The sequence below is a fragment of the Crocodylus porosus genome, unplaced genomic scaffold, assembly GCF_001723895.1.
Source record: "Crocodylus porosus isolate Cpor-Errol unplaced genomic scaffold, CroPor_comp1, whole genome shotgun sequence".
Classification (NCBI taxonomy): Eukaryota; Metazoa; Chordata; order Crocodylia; family Crocodylidae; genus Crocodylus; species Crocodylus porosus.
In genome coordinates, this window is record NW_017728911.1 from 28,817,084 (window position 1) to 28,832,394 (window position 15,311).

General features: G+C 48.8%; 1 protein-coding gene across 3 annotated transcripts in view; it reads left to right on the forward strand.

Moving 5' to 3' along the window:
* The window catches only part of NTRK3 (neurotrophic receptor tyrosine kinase 3), a 291,538-nt gene that overhangs the window by 71,484 nt on the left and 204,743 nt on the right, over positions 1-15,311 (forward strand). The gene's annotated exons all lie outside the window — the stretch shown is intronic.

A 15,311-nucleotide genomic window follows, 5' to 3' on the forward strand; every position in this document is an offset into this window, starting at 1 on the left:
GTTAGGAGGAATGGCTCAACCCTGCTGGAGGATGCCAGATGGGGCTGAGTCAGAGATTTTGCTTTGGCCTCTTCCTGGGGGATGCCATCATGACTGATTGGCCTCACATCCTGCAGTGCCATCTTCTTCCCCATCATGGGGCATCTCCCCTCCAGAGCCCTGGGTTGAGAGAGTTTATTTGCTACTTCATATCAGATGAAGCAATCTCCCAGCAGCAGCTCCACTTTGCAGACTAGATGAAATTATCTCACAGTTTGGCTATCTTGGAGCTCACAGTGGGGCTACCCATGTGATTGGTTGGTTCCTATCAGAGACATAGCTGTATTACTCCCTCCCCTCGCGATTCATCTGTCGTATTCCATCAAAGGGCACAGGATCTGCAGACTGGGCAGTATTAAGAATTGGTTACAACAGTGATGGGCAAGAACCTGAATGGAATTGGGAACATCAAGGGTGGTGGGTGAATTTGGGCCACAAAAGGCTCTAAACCTCCAGTTCTGTCGCATTTTACCCAGCCGTGTTTGCTATCAGGTAGAAATAATTTACCCCAAATGAATCTGGCTAAGTGCAGGTTTCTGCTGGGCTTTGCTAGATGTTGTCTGCCTCAACCCCCTGCAGACCTGGTGGGTTCCAGGGCGAATATGCAGTTTGGAGCAAGGCAGCTTCTGCCTCGATGTAGTGTTTGTCTTTCAGGCTGAGTGTTTTTCTTGCCTTTTGATGAGAAATTGTTTGAATGTTTTAGTTTCACCTCCTGCTGTGTCCAGGAGGCTCTACACTGTATGGGGGGGAGAGAGGAATGGTCCCTTTGCTGCCTGCCTTGTTCCCCTCCCTCTAAGAGGACAAGCCTCTCCTCTCCTGAGATGCAGGGTTTCCTCCACCCTCTACCATCTCCCCCCTCAACACCCTGACACACCCTCCCTTCGCAGGGATGCCAGCTCCCCTCTGTTGCCCCTTGAATGCAACCCTACAGACTACATCAGCCCCCCAGCAAATGCAAACAACCTCCATACGCCTGTTGAATGGACATCAGACCTCCCTTCCCACCCAGTGCCGTCTGGCCACTCCCTGCTGGTCTCACTGGCTTTGTCCATCTGGTCCACTCGACATCCTTCTGCTGTGCCTAACTGCTGTCCCCAGTGCTCCCTGAGCCGTTGAAGGGGCAATAGTGGAAGCAGGTGTCTGATTTTCCCTGCGCTGTGACACTGGGGTGTGAATGCTTTGGGGTAATGGCAGTCTTTCCTTTCATTAGCTGGTGTAAACACAGCTCTCTTGGCAGCAGCCTGGCTTCATCAGCCCATGAGGACCATTTTTCCTTTTATCTATAATTTAGTAAAGTGTCAAGCCAAAGAAGTTTTAACAATAATAAACAACAGAGAGTTTTTTTCCCTACACTGTTTTATCCCAGTGTTCTGCCTTTTTTTCCAGTGCTTCTCTATAACGGTGTCAGCTTCTCCCACAGCACAGCCCTCCAAGCAAATTCCTTTGCCCCTTCTCTCCTGGAAACTCTCCATTCCTGTGCCCATTAGCAATGGGGTCTTTCCAACACCAGGCCCCATGCGGTCCCTAGGGAAAGGGGCAGGGAGAAATCTGGGTTTGGTGAGGTTTGAACTCAGTGAGAAGGAGGGGAGTCAAGTCTCCACCATCTGCCACCTTCTTCTGTCTCATATATTTATGTGTGTTTCTGAGAACAGCTTATGTGATGCAGCTGACTGCCAAGGGAGGGCAGGGACTGGCTCCTGTGGAGGATATTTGAGGCTAAGACTATATTTCCCTTGGCTTTCAGTCAACAGTTGGGGTTGCCAGGGAGAAAGAGGAGAATAGATTTTAAAAGAATGGCAGTGTGGGACAGGGCATGACGGGGTTACTGTGAACAAAGGGGCAAGGTGGAGAATGGGGAGATAAGGGTGGGGGGAGGTAGAGGTAGAATTGGGGGGGCTGAATGTGGAATGGCAAGGGTGGGTTGGGCCAAGGCAAACTCCTTGGACAGGAGTAATGGGGCGGAGGAAGGGAGAAGGTGACTGTGGGAAGCCTGGGGCAGGGGCAGAGATATGCCAGAGGAAAGGAAGGATATCAGGGATAGCGAAGTAGTGGAGAGAGGAAGGGCGTAAAGAGTGGGAGCTGTCTGAGGGTCATAAAAAGAGCAGGGAGGGGGGAGAAGGGGGAAGCACTGCCTCTGAATCAGCCAGAACCTCCCCCCATGGCTTTAGAAGCAATGCTAAAATGTTCCTAATTATTTTTCTTGGACGAGTTTTGTGATCCTGATGATATTAATTATTCTTAAAGGTCAACAGCCCTCACTCGAATCCCCTTCTGTTCTATCATGTAATCAGTTAATTAATTGGAAACCATTTAGCGGTGTCTGCCGAATGCTTTGTCTACTTTGTGTTCGGTTGTCTTGTTATCGCTTGGGTTTTTCTCCCTGTCTTCACGGTCTGGAGAAACTGCAGCCTTGCCCCTTCTAACCCTTTCATAGGTCCTGAGCCTCCACGTGGGGGTAAACTTTGATTGGTTTCTAATGAACCTCCTTGATTACAGCAGTTTGCCATGGGGCTGCTCAGCAGGTGTTAGTTTTCTGGTGTCAGTGTTTTCTTAAACAGTAAGAGAGCATTTAGTGTTCTCCCCTCAGCCATAACTCCGGCTAACAAACCGGGCTGAGGGCATTGAGCACGGCTCAGAGGAGGGAAAACATCTCGAGGACTGGGTGAAGCCAGCTGCTTCACGCTTGTTGTGTTGAATAGGGACCTCTAATAACGACAGCTGTGGGCTGATTGTTTAAAACTCCTAACCTTCCCCTTACTGATGTCTAGCTGTGAAAGGAGGTTCCTATCTAGTGCCTGGTTATTTCTCCAACGAGATTATTTACTAATCAATTTGCATCTTGCTGTGGCTATGGATGTGGTAATTAGAAGCCGTGGTTAAGCATCTTGGGGGCCAGTGGGTGGCATTGCATAGGCCTTTGAATGTGGTTTGGGTTGTAGCTTCACCAGGGGCTCTTTGGGAGTTGAGAGCCACCCTGCCCTTTCGTCCCCCCCCCATACCCTGTCTATACAAGTCTCCTGTATTCTCAGTGGCAGGGATTGCATTCGTCCTATATTGGTCTGGCTCACTTTGGGCCTGCTGGAAACCTGTGTGTGGGAGGTCTTCTCCATTCGCTCCCTGATCCCATCTTAGGGAAACATGCAATTTAAAGCAAACAGGCGCAATAAACCCAGCCCCTCGCTGGAGTTGTCAGCTGGCACCCCCTGCCCTCAATCGGCACAAATCTCAAATATTATTTCTGTGCAGCGAAGCAAGAAAAAGCCCGCCGTGCAGTTATACTCCAGGTTTGATGGATCTAAAATTACCACCGTGTGGGCTGAGGAGGGGAAGGAGAGCACAAGAAAGGGGTGGGGGAAGGGCTTTGGCTCTCAGTTGCAGGAGGAAAGTAGAGAGAAAAGCTTTGCCCAGCACCGACTGGTTTTAGTGCACAAAACCTGTTGTGGTTTCACAGTGGTGTGGGGCTGAACTCTGGAAGGGCTGAGGAAACGTGACTGCAGGCTGAGCCAGCTTTAAACCCTCAGCCAAGAGGACTGAAGGCAGATGTCCTTGAAGAACAGTGTGAAGAGAGCACAACAGCAGGGGCCAAGTGTGAGAGGGGTGCCCGAACCACACCCTGGCACCTAAAACACTCAGTCCTCCAGAGAAACTTCCTGACTGGCCCTTGTCTCCATTTTGCATGCTGGTCTGCAACCTTGAACACCACTACAGACTGGGGCTTCGTTACCTCTCTCAGGAAAGCTAAACATCACTCGGAAATGCTCTAAAAGAAAGGGGTTGGAGTGTAAAGGAGCGACCCAGATCGTGAAGGGTATGTGGTCTGTAGGGTGCGTGGGCAACCCTGGGGTGAAGGCAGTAGTCATCCACATGGTCTAGTTGCAGGAGCAGTGAGAGGAATAGTGTGGGGTGGACAAGCTGGGAGAGCTGAGCTTGAGAGATGTGTTGCTGTGAGTGTGTTGCTAGTACTGTCACCCTTGTGCCTCCTCCCCATGTTTCTATGACTTGCATTGCGACTGTGAGCTTTGTCTCAATACTATTGTGTTACAATAATGAATAAAAGCTCTCCACCCCCACTGCTCTTTCAGTAACATCTGGAGTCTGAGTTGAAGCCTTGGTGCCAGGGAAGGCAAAGTCAGGGCGGCTGTAGAGCTGTCTTTGTTCCTCTCCCTTGCCATGGGTCTGGGCTGGTCATATGCGTCTCGGGGGATGCTCTTGCCTGTGTCTGAGAGGGCATCCTGTGGTATGTCAGAGTGGGCGATGACCCTATCAAGCTAGCAGTCAACATTTCTTGTTTCCCTCCTAGGCTTGCTGCCATCCTGGAGTTTCTTCAGCTGTTGTGAGTGGCTGGCTAAGGTCCTGGGCAGCTACCTTTTGGGGACTGTGGATGATTTAGTATTGAGATTCTGTATGAAGTGATGCAGTTCCCATGTCTGGTGTCTCATGGCCTCACAGTCGCATCACAACAGATCGGACAGGGGAGTGATCTGCATTGGACACACAAAGAGGGAGCGGAGCGCTGAGCCTTTTCACATCATAGTGTCCGGGGAGGAGGAGCTGGGAATTTGGCAGCCGCTATCCAGGGGCTGGAGTCAGACTGAAGCCAGGAACGTAGCCTGTCTGTGCGGTTTCATAGCCCTGCTATTTGTTTGCTTGCGCTGACACCTCTAAGAGTCCAGGCAGTGAGCACAAGAGGGAGAATGGCTGGTGGCTATGAAACACTCAGCATCAATTTAATGCTGAGCCCTGTTCTGCTAACTCATCCACTTTCCCTGTGTCTGAGCAAGGGAGTGTGAGGCTTTCATGCACTTGGCATTGCCTGGTGCTTTTGCCAGCTCTGTCTCAGCTATGACCTATTGGGGGTTTGTTCTGAGCTATCTGAGATTTCAATTTAGTTTAATATTTGCAAAACTTGATTCTGGGTAAAGGCCTGTGCTGCTGCTGCTGGGACTTGCTGGGGTAATTTTAGCACATTCATTAGGGGAAGACAGTACATTTTCCCTTAATGAGCAAAGCTGCTTACTAAGCAGGAAGTCGAAAGAGGGGAGGAGGGGCAGAGAAGGGACACCGAGGGGAGGAACTTGGGAACGTAACACTGCACTGTAGAGGTCATTGCATTTGTCTGATAGAGATGAACATGATGTAGAGCAACTTTCCAGGGGGAGAAGGGGGAGGCTGGTTTAGAGGGTTTATGCTGGCAGGCAGCACCATCCAGAGATGAGGCCAGCGGCTAAGCAGACCTTTTTTGATGCGGGGATGAGTGGGGCACTGAACAAGAAGGCTCCCTGCTGTGCTTACAAGGGGCAATTTCTATGTGAAATCTTGTGAATATTGGCCATGGTACTATCTGATAGAAAATACTTCATGCCCTAAATGCATATTGGGTTAGTGAATTATTCGGGGAGTGCCTTTTGGGAGCAAATACTGTTTTACACCAGCCCTGGACCTATCTGCCCTTGGTGGGCTGTGTCTCCTCCTCCGGAGGGGATGGATAGAGGGTCATTCTAAGAAAGACAATGCCAGGTTATCAGGTCTTACTTGGGGTCAGCCCTAGCTTCCAGCTCATCTACTGTGGTGAAAAGAAGGATACTAGGCTGATTGAGGGGTCTTCAGCTCAGAGCTCCCTAAGACCTGTCAGGCCGAGCCCAAATATCCATTGAAGTCTAGATCACAGGAGGGATTCCAGGTAAAGGAAATGGAGCTGTGGGGTGAGCAGGCATCAGTCTTAAGAAGACTTTCCTTTGAGGTGAGCTGAGGAGGACTTGTGAGTCATTTGCTCTGTGGCACTATAGCTGGTGTCTTCCTCTGGAACCTCAGGCACCTTTGGCCACTGGGGACTTCAGAGAGCCAACCTGAAGCTTGTGACTCCATGGCATCTCCTGCGAGTTTCATTACGTTCAGCCAGCTGCCACCTGGTGCGATCAGAGGCTTAATTGCCTGAGAAATGAAACACCGGGTGTGTCTACAATGCAGACAGCTGGTAGCATGGAAGTGCCTGAGCTTGCTTTAAGCAGAGCTCAGCACAGGCCACTTCTCAGCTGATTAACCTGCACCGAGCTCCAGAGGACTGCCGGGGCCGGGATGCTGCTGGCACCTGAGTTGGCTCATTTAGAGCTAGCTTGGAAACTTTTCTACTGCATGCTGCAGCAAAGACCTGTGCAGTGGCAGGCTCTCTGGACTTTCCTTCCCTATCGTTCCCTTGTTTGCTCTCACCCACGTGTTTGCACTGGGGCATGAGTCTGGCTGAAGTTGGGGAAACTTTACTTAGGACTGTGAAGTGGATTTCCCAGGCAGTCTCCCCATTTTTCATTTTTGTGGAGACAGTAACACTTTCCCTCTCATATCCTATTTTTCCCTCCATCTGTAAATGAAGGCTGTCCCTAGTGGCAAGTAGGTGGGAGGAGAAACAGCTCTTTGTGGCTTCCCCTCTTCAACAGTGCCCTCTGTTTCCTGCTACCACCCCCAAGTCTGCTGTGACTGCCTTCACCTGCCCCCGGCTGTCCATGTTTAGTCAAGAGAGTGGGTGAAGAGAGCCGCGTACAAGCTATATTGGGGTACTGCCGAGCAGATTAAATATCAAAGAAGTCATGCACCATGCCACTGGCAAACCTGGTGCTGGGAAATGCAGTCCAGGGTGCGCATTTCACCTCTAATTTATGCCTGGCACTGCTCATGCTCGCTCCCCAACAGCTCCGTGGTGCTAAGCCTTTGGAGCAGTTTTTTTGGAGCTGGCAACGTGTTATTAAAATGTGTTAAAACCGTCTCCCATGCAGAAATAAATGTGTCAGGCTTGAGATAAAAGGGAACTGCAGAAGGGAGAGATTCATTGCGGAGGGAGGGGCCTGGGGCTTCCTCCCCACCAGCCTCATCTCCCTGCCACCACAGTGGGCTCAGTTGCAACAGTGTAGTGTATGGTTTAATTACAGAGGCTCTTGTTTGTTAGTGTCATTAATGAGGCATCCAGCTTAATTTAGCTGAATAAAAATGACTTTAATAGCGGGACTGTCTTTGCTGCCGCTTAATTGAGGGAAAAGCAAACATACCATTTCCTTTTCTGCTGAAGTCCAGTTGTTCTGGAGCACACCAAGCCAATTCCTCTCGTATCCTCTTTTACCAGCAAGCTGGCCAGCCTCTCTGAGAGTGAGCGGGAAGAGCCTCTTCAGCTTCGGCCCCACATACCACTCATCTGCTGGGATACAACAATGGCAATTGGCTTGTGTTTCTCTTCTAGAGGGGATTCCACAGCGCCAATGGCAGAGAGAAGCCATTACATCAATGCAGCCATCTCTGAGGAGGGCGGAGGCATAACTGGGCAGGACTGCACCCAGGGCAGTGCTGTGTGCCCCCTCCCCTCCTTTTCTACCCTGCATCTTCTTTTACTCCGGCCTCAGGCAGGTGCTGCCACTGCTTCGCTCCCCTTCCTGCTGCCAGAGCTGCTGCAAGGAAGGTGCTAAGTTTGCGGGGAACGGGGGATGGAAGGGCGAAGAGCCCCCAAGCTCTATTTTGGGGCTTCCTTAGGCAGGGCCTGGGACTTGTGCTCTGCTTGCCCTCTCATTGCTGTGCTCCTGGAGGAGGGATACAACAATGCGTACTGCCTGACAGTGCGCACAGGTATGCTAGCAGTGATGATGTGAAACATTTTGTGGCCTCCTGAACTGTAGAGGGGAAGGGGATTAAGGGAGGCAGAATAAAACGGTACAAATTGGCATTTGGGCAAGACCCATATTTGTTTACGCTGCTCACTGGAGTTGTCATGATAACTGGTGGTCAGGAGCATTACATTATGCCTCAACTGAATGATAAGTGAGTAGCACAGGGGAGCCTGCAATGAGATCACCGTATTTGGGCTCAGTTGCCCCATGATCAGATTGTTGCCTTTCTCTTCAATGGGGTGGGGGAGGGTGTAGGCCTGTACCTGGGACCTTTTGAGCGTATATTAACTTTTTATCCAATCAGGGCATTGGCTGCTGTGTTTCTCCTGCTTTACCTGTGGCAGGTTAGGGTGTTATGTCTTGTGTTGTGTCAGGGTTGATGGTAGGTTTATTAAGAAGTTAGATTATGGATTTGTATAGGGTGGTTTGGATAGGGATGATCCTGCCTCAAGCAGGATGTTGGACTAGATGACCTCTGGAGGTCCCTTCCAGCCCGACTTCTCTACAAGTCCATGATAATTTTACTATGGAGCATGGTGGGACTCTTTCCGTTCCATTTTGTGTTAGAGAGGACTGCAATTCTGACTTGTTGGCTTTCAGCCATTCAGGTTTCCTTACTTGCTATGCTCTAAGGATGCTGCTCACAGAGCCATGATGGGCCTCCACCATCCATCCCTTCAGCACCCATGTAACCGGAAGGGCAGTGGGGAAGAATACAGCATGTGCCCTATGGAGAGAGAGTGTGTTTTGGGGAACATTTTGCCTGGACGGTTTCCTGCAGTGACCCTTTGTGAAACAGGACATTGGGTAGATTCAAGGTGGAAGCCAACTGATGTAAAAAAGGAGGCAGAAGACTTAGGAGGTCAGCTGTTTGGATGTGCTGCAGGCACAAATGTTGGCAGTTGTATCCATCCGAAGGGAGGTGGACTTCTGTCCGTGACTGTAAAATGCTTATGGAAAGCTTTCGCATCTAATTTTCTTGCAGATTTTTTATACACGATATGCCATGCTTTATTATAGGTGGGTTGGCTAGCATCATCTATTATTAAGGGGGTGCAGTGCTTCCTCATGTATGATCCTCTTTTCACTTTCTAACACCTGTGCTAAATTATAATGGATTGGCCTGAGATTTTCCATGCAAAATGCCTACCTTGCGCTGCTTTTTAAATTTCAGCCAAAATGGTCCAGCTGTTTCAGTACAAGGCTAGGGGGGAACGAGCTGCTCTGCTCATGTGAGAAAATAAACATGGATGCCTTTGATTTGCAAAACTGTAGCCTTTCTGTGACATTGTTGTGGAGCCTTAACGTTTGTCAGGAAGGGGGCTTCTGTGACTGGGATGCGCATGCATTGTCACTGTGAAAATCTGCCCCAATTTAGCCAAATTATAAAACCTGAAGCATCACAGTGTGTGTGGATTTAGTAGAGACTTGAGTTGCTAAATGACCCTGAAGATGCCACATGCATTGGATGTCCTCCAGCCACACTATCAGCTGTGTCAAGTCTGGGCTGAGCATCTGAACTAGGCAGGACAACCCTTTCTCCTGTGCTCCCAGTCTGAGGGGAGCCTCATTCCCGTGTAGAGGGGATAGGAGATGGACTTGAAGAGGGATGGGGGTTAATTTGGGAGAGGCTGTCTGGGTGTAGGCTGGCATAGGAAAGAGGGAAACTGTGACTGGGAACTGGGGTGAAGGAACCTGTGTTCACTGAAGCATTCGCCCCTCGAGAGCCTGGTGAGGAAGCCACTGAAGTCTCAGCATGTCTCTTCACAGATCTGTGACCCAGTTAGTTTAAGTGACAGAAGTCTGCACCGTGGATCTAAAGGTCGCAGCCAAGAGAGATGACCCATATGGGAGATGCTGGCTTTTTGGTTGTAGCCATGTTGGTCTAAGGATATAGGCAGGTAAGGTTCTTTGGGTAGATGTGATCTCTTTTATTAGACCAACTGGGTAGTTGGAAAAAAAAATCTTAGCAAGCTTTTGGGCGCAATCACTCTTTTTCAAGCAGAGACTTCCTATGCCTGAAGAAGGGTGATTGCGCCTGAAAGCTTGCTAGGAACTTTTTTCCAACCACTCATTTGATCTAATAAAAGATATCACATCTACCCAAAGAACCTTGCCTGCCATATGGGAGATGAAGTTTCTGTTTCTGTTTCTTTATGGTTTGCTTAAAAAATCTTTTGGGAAATTGCACATGTATTTTGGTTAAACAAATATAACAGTGGCAAAGTCAAACAGAGAAGTTTAGGATGCACCAGAATTAAGGTTGACTGTGCATCCTTAATTCAGCCTATTGTACACATGTTATGACAAAATCTTTAAATAACTGGGAGCTTACTGCTTTTCATCGGGTGCCTACCTCTTTGATCCTGCAGGATAAAGTGGGGCTGGTGATGAACTGGAATGCAGTGAGACTTCTCTTCAGGACCCCTTCATCTGGCTCCTACCCTGGGGGTCTTTAAGAGGAGGCTAGATGTACACCTTGCTGGGGTCGTTTGACCCCAGTACTCTTTCCTGACATGGCAGGGGGTCGGACTAGATGATCTGTTCAGGTCCCTTCTGACCCTAGAAACTATGAAACTTGTTGGAAGTCATGGTTGGTGTGTAGTGACCAACGCACAGGATTGCATGAAGGGAAAGGAGGGTCTCATGGTTTAGACAAGTTGAAGGCAGTCCTGGAGGTTCAGTTTCTGTCCCCTTCTTATGGTGTTTCTGTGTGTTGCTTGGCAAGTCACTGAAACCAAGCTTTTCAGAGGGAAGTCAATTGTTTGATCCCCACCTTTTGAGCATCCTGTTTTTGACCCCAGGCTCTGAACTGTGGTAGTTCTTATCCTTATAACAACTGAAACTATAGAGAGTTATGCTCTGTACACAAAAATTACTAGGTAGAGCTAAGTACCGTGTAAAACCAGGTCCAAGGCATCACACATGTAGGCACCCCAAATGCGTGGGTATTTCTGACCTTAATCTCAGTTCTGCATCTTCACATGAAGTGGGAATGATTCAGTAATATTTCTGAGTTACCTGGATGTCTGGGTGATGAACGCTAGAGAAAAGCCCACGAGTAAAGGAAGAACCCGTTGTTCAGGCCAGGCTGTGAATGGTGGGTGGTGATTGAGACATGGGGCTGGGCACTGAAAAACAGAGAGAAAAGATATTGAATAGTGCTCATGAAGTGAGCACTGTCCATTTGGTGCCCTGTGTGAGGCAGAAATCCCAGAGGAAAAACAGAATGTAATCATGTAAGTAGAGACTGGATCATCGTCCATGCACACTAAGAGGAGTGGATAGAGATTTCCACAGATTCAGTTCTGGCATTTTCCAACAACTGAGTGCTTAACTTTGCAACCATAATAATGTATTTATAATTTAATGTTTGTTAAAAAAAAAAAAAAAAGAGAATTCCCCCAAAACCTCTTGAGATGAGTAAAAATCTAGTACTCTTTGTTCAGTAATTTTATTAGACCAACTAGGAAATCACAAAAAAACCAAACAAAAAAAAATAAACTCTGCAAGCTTTTGGGCTACCAAGTATGTTCTGGAGATCAGTGATACTGCTAAGTGAAGAGTATCCTGTCCTTATTGCCTAGGACCTCCAACCTTTTATGCGTCTTTGTTAAACTCCCAAGATGGAAGTTGCGAGTGTGTGTCCCTCCCCACGGGTGCGACATGCTGCCTGTTGGATCAGATGGTGTCCCAGCCCTTTGGAAGGAGCATTTCCTGCCAGATGTGAGCAAGTGGCGATGCATCTCCTCTTCTCCTGGCTTGCTTTTAGTTCTCAGAGGGTTATGGAGAACGGACAAAATTAGGAGGAGCGTGTCTGCCTGGCAAAACTCCTTGCGTTAGGGAGGATGTTTCCTTTTTCCATCTCTCTGTGCCCTAAATTCTAATAACACGATCATGCTATTTTTGCTTCCTTATTTGCGTGGAAAGCCTGTTTTGTTTTTTCTTTCCTCTTTCAGAATCCAATTTTCTCTTGACATTTCTGCCTAATGTAGCAAAACATGACCTTTGTGAAAGGACACTTCCAGCAAGAAGTGCTCTCTCCTCTGCATCTCTCTCTCCCTCATCTCTCTTATGGATCCATCCCCTTTTCAGAGCCTTGTCTGTGCTTGGGGGTTGCAAAGCCTTTACCATCCGATTTTCCTAGAGCAGCAGGGTCTTTTGAACCTTCTCCTCACTGAGCTGTGTGATGCCCCTAGAGGCTGAGCCTTTTATGAGGGGCTCTGCCACCCTCTTTGCCAGGCTGCATCTCCTGTTTGTGGCTATGTTGTATGGGTCTAGGCAAAGGGCCATACCTCACGTTATGCTGAGGATGTGTTAACTGCATGTATAGCATGAGCATCTGTACATTCAAGCAGTAAAACTTGCTAAGTGGTGTGATTGGGTTATAGCAAACTTACAACTTTTTGGTAAGAGGAGTATCTCCGCATCGTATTCAGTAACACGCATTTGGCTATCATCCGACTGCTCCACAGAGATCATATGAGTTCAGGGGCTGGGGCTGGGGCTGGCAATCAGCTGATTGTCCGTCCCATTCCTGGTACTGCACTGGTATCGGTTCAAGACTGACCGTGGCAGAAACTGGGCTCACGCAGTGGTAGGAGCAGCAGCCTTTCCCAGGCTTGACTCCCTGTGGCTCACCCTGCCTGCTGCCCAGTGGCAGAGGCCTGGCTTGCCCTGGTGTGCCAGGGGTAGGCACTCCTGGGCTGGACAGTGCCGGGCATGTGGCAGGGAGAGCATGGGCTCTGGGTGTGGAGGTTTCACGTCCTCACAAGTAGCTGTGCCAGCTGCAGCACCCAGTGCTGGGGACAGTATCTGGGGGTGGGGAGAGGGAGGAAAGAGTGGACACAGCCAGCTCCAGCCCTGTCCAGAGTGGGCTGAGCTCATGGTAAGCATTATCATGCAACTCTTCAGAATATGCTACAACTTTTAACATGGCACAGCAATGCCTGCTACAGTCTAAATAAAACATGTGCTAAGTGTCCTGTGTGACAGGCCTGAAGGAGCCTTTTAACTGTATCATCTGCAACGCTGTATCTGTTTATGTCTGCATGATGCTGTAGCACTACAGGTTAGCTGAACTGACCCGCTCCCTGCAATGAAGCAGCTTACTGCTGCAATAGTTTAACTATACTTTATTGCTAGAGATGCATGCAGATGTAATGGTTCTGTGCTGACCACTTCTATTGGTATTATTTGCTATCGATATAATTGCTCTGCCTGTCTGCACATCCTAGCCTTTCTTTCTTTCTTTCTTTTTTTGTTTGCACTCTGGAAGCTAGAAATATATTTCCAGCACCCCGGGAATGGAGGGATCTTAGTTGCATGAATAAGCAGCTTGTGGTTGTGCCCAGAATGATGTGGTGTGTCTTGGAGCCACAGTGCAATGACGTATTGGTGTCATCCTGTCCCCACTCAGTGTGGTGATATCACAGTGTGAGCTGGTCCTCAGCCAAAGGGGATGAGGAGGAATTGAGATGGTTTGCTCTGTAAAGAGGCATTGTGTGCGGGCTCCACCTGCAGAACTCCAGAGCTGACCTTTTCAGGAGAGGTTGCTGTAAATCAGATTATCCACTGGCGCTGTGGTAAATTGTCATGGCCATTTTAAGCACCAACGCAACCTAGAATTGGGGTTGACGCACAAATGACTTAGGCCCCATTTGCCTTCTGCTGGACTTTGTATTCTTTGTTGTGCAACTCGTAATTTAAAGCACAGAGCCCGCTGGTGGGCCAACTGGGAGGGCTGGATGACCCACTGGTCTTGGGAAGGTTGGGCTGAACGGACTGGTTGATTGTGGCAGGATTTCTCAGGAGGGCTGGATGCTCAGATGTAGCAAGTGTCAAGTTTTCATGGGCTCTGGACTCCCTGTGAGAGCATGAGGGACGAATCCTTCTAGGCTGAATAGGTAAAGTCCCCTTGGGGAACCTCTCTGCCCAGCAAAGGCCAGTTTGGGCTTGTAGGCCTTACCCTTCTGAACTATACTAGCCTGCTAATGGCACAGTCTTCTTGTTTATCCTGAGCTGAATGGCCATATGAATCGGCCTCCTTGCTTACCAAGCCCCGGCAGAGCTGGCGTCTGGAGTTGCTTCTCTGTGTTCAGTCTTGTTTAGCATTTTCTCTGATTCCACCGAGGCTCCCAGTGCTTGGCCTTTAGCAGACTTAGTTGCCTGGAGCTGCCTTTGTGCTACCTCCTCCCTTTGTCCCATCTCTTCTTTTGCTGGCAGTTAATTTAATGAGGCCCTGGGTTTTTGTTGACGTCCCTTGCATTTCGTTGCCATTCACAGCAAAGGTCTCAACAAGAAGGGTCTCTGCAGCTAGAGAGCAGCCACACGTGATACACTACCATAGCTGCACAGGCCTGGGTGGTGAGGGCAGTGGTGACCGCCTTAAAATAAGGAGAAGAATAACAGTTGGGGATGGGGGTAATGAGAAGCAAAGGGTCAGCTTTAATGGGAAGGACTGAGGACCTGCAGGGCCTTGCTAATGATGGATAATAAGGGTGCAGGACCCAGGGTTTGGATTGGAGCAAATCCTGAAGCAGCTCCACTCTGCAGATCGTGTTCCCTGGGAGTTCGTTGCTGATGGGCAAGGTGGGGAAGATGGGTTGGCTTTCCTACTATCAGCACTCCAGGAACGTGCTCCCAGGTTTGCCGGAGGTGATGTAACCATGCCCTGCCTCCTGCACTTAGGGGCTAGGATTTGAGATCCCAGGCTTCTCTGTGGGTTCGTGACTGGAGAGTCTTGGCAATAGGCATGAGGTTCAGTGACATTTATTGTTTTAGCCTTTAACTGGTGTCCAGACTTGGGGTTCACCAGTAATTCAGTCCTACCCTTTTGGGTTCCTGCTGAGGAAAACATAAAAGTGCAATGGAGTTTGATGTGGGGGTTTCGGAGTGAATTAGAGGAGGGCTTTGCATTTGGTTACTGCTTATCCATGATGGTGGTAATGGCTTGAAGCTTTGTGAGGTCTCCCTCATTTTTGCTGTACAGTTTTACCACAGCTGAGTCTTTTCAAGTGCAGCAGCTTTGACTTGTGTGATGGCACTTCATTGCTATTGTGGCTAGACTGAGCAGCCACTTGGGATGTATAAAGCTGGGTCCTTTGGTGGGGCTGAACAGTTTGCCTGTTATAAACTTTGTTTCTTTATTGTTTTCCCTTAACCAAAAAAAAAAAAGAAAAGTCAAAGGCAGCTTCTTCCTTCTTTGCCTTCATGATAATGCACCATCCTCTCTGAATTAGCCTTGTCCCATGGTCTCTCTCTCTTGTTTCCAGATCGTTCATCCCTGTTCTTCCTCCTCTCATTCCACCATTTCCCAGGCCTTTACCTGACTCAGGTGATGTAGCGGGGATGCTGATTTCTAAAATCTTCCTGGACAGAACCGAACAGGTTTACACTCTTGTACTTCTGGCATTGAGTGCTGCCAGATGGCGAGCATTTTCCATAGCTAGAGTAGCAACCCATGGTGCAAGTGGTACAGATCTAACTGATACCGCCGACACGCCGATCTGCTTTAATTTAAAAATCTGACTCTCTGAGTTAGTACTAACATCTCAGATTGTCACCACGGACAGAATTTCAGAGGCTGACATTTACTCTTTGCCACAGTTTGTTTCATTTATTTCA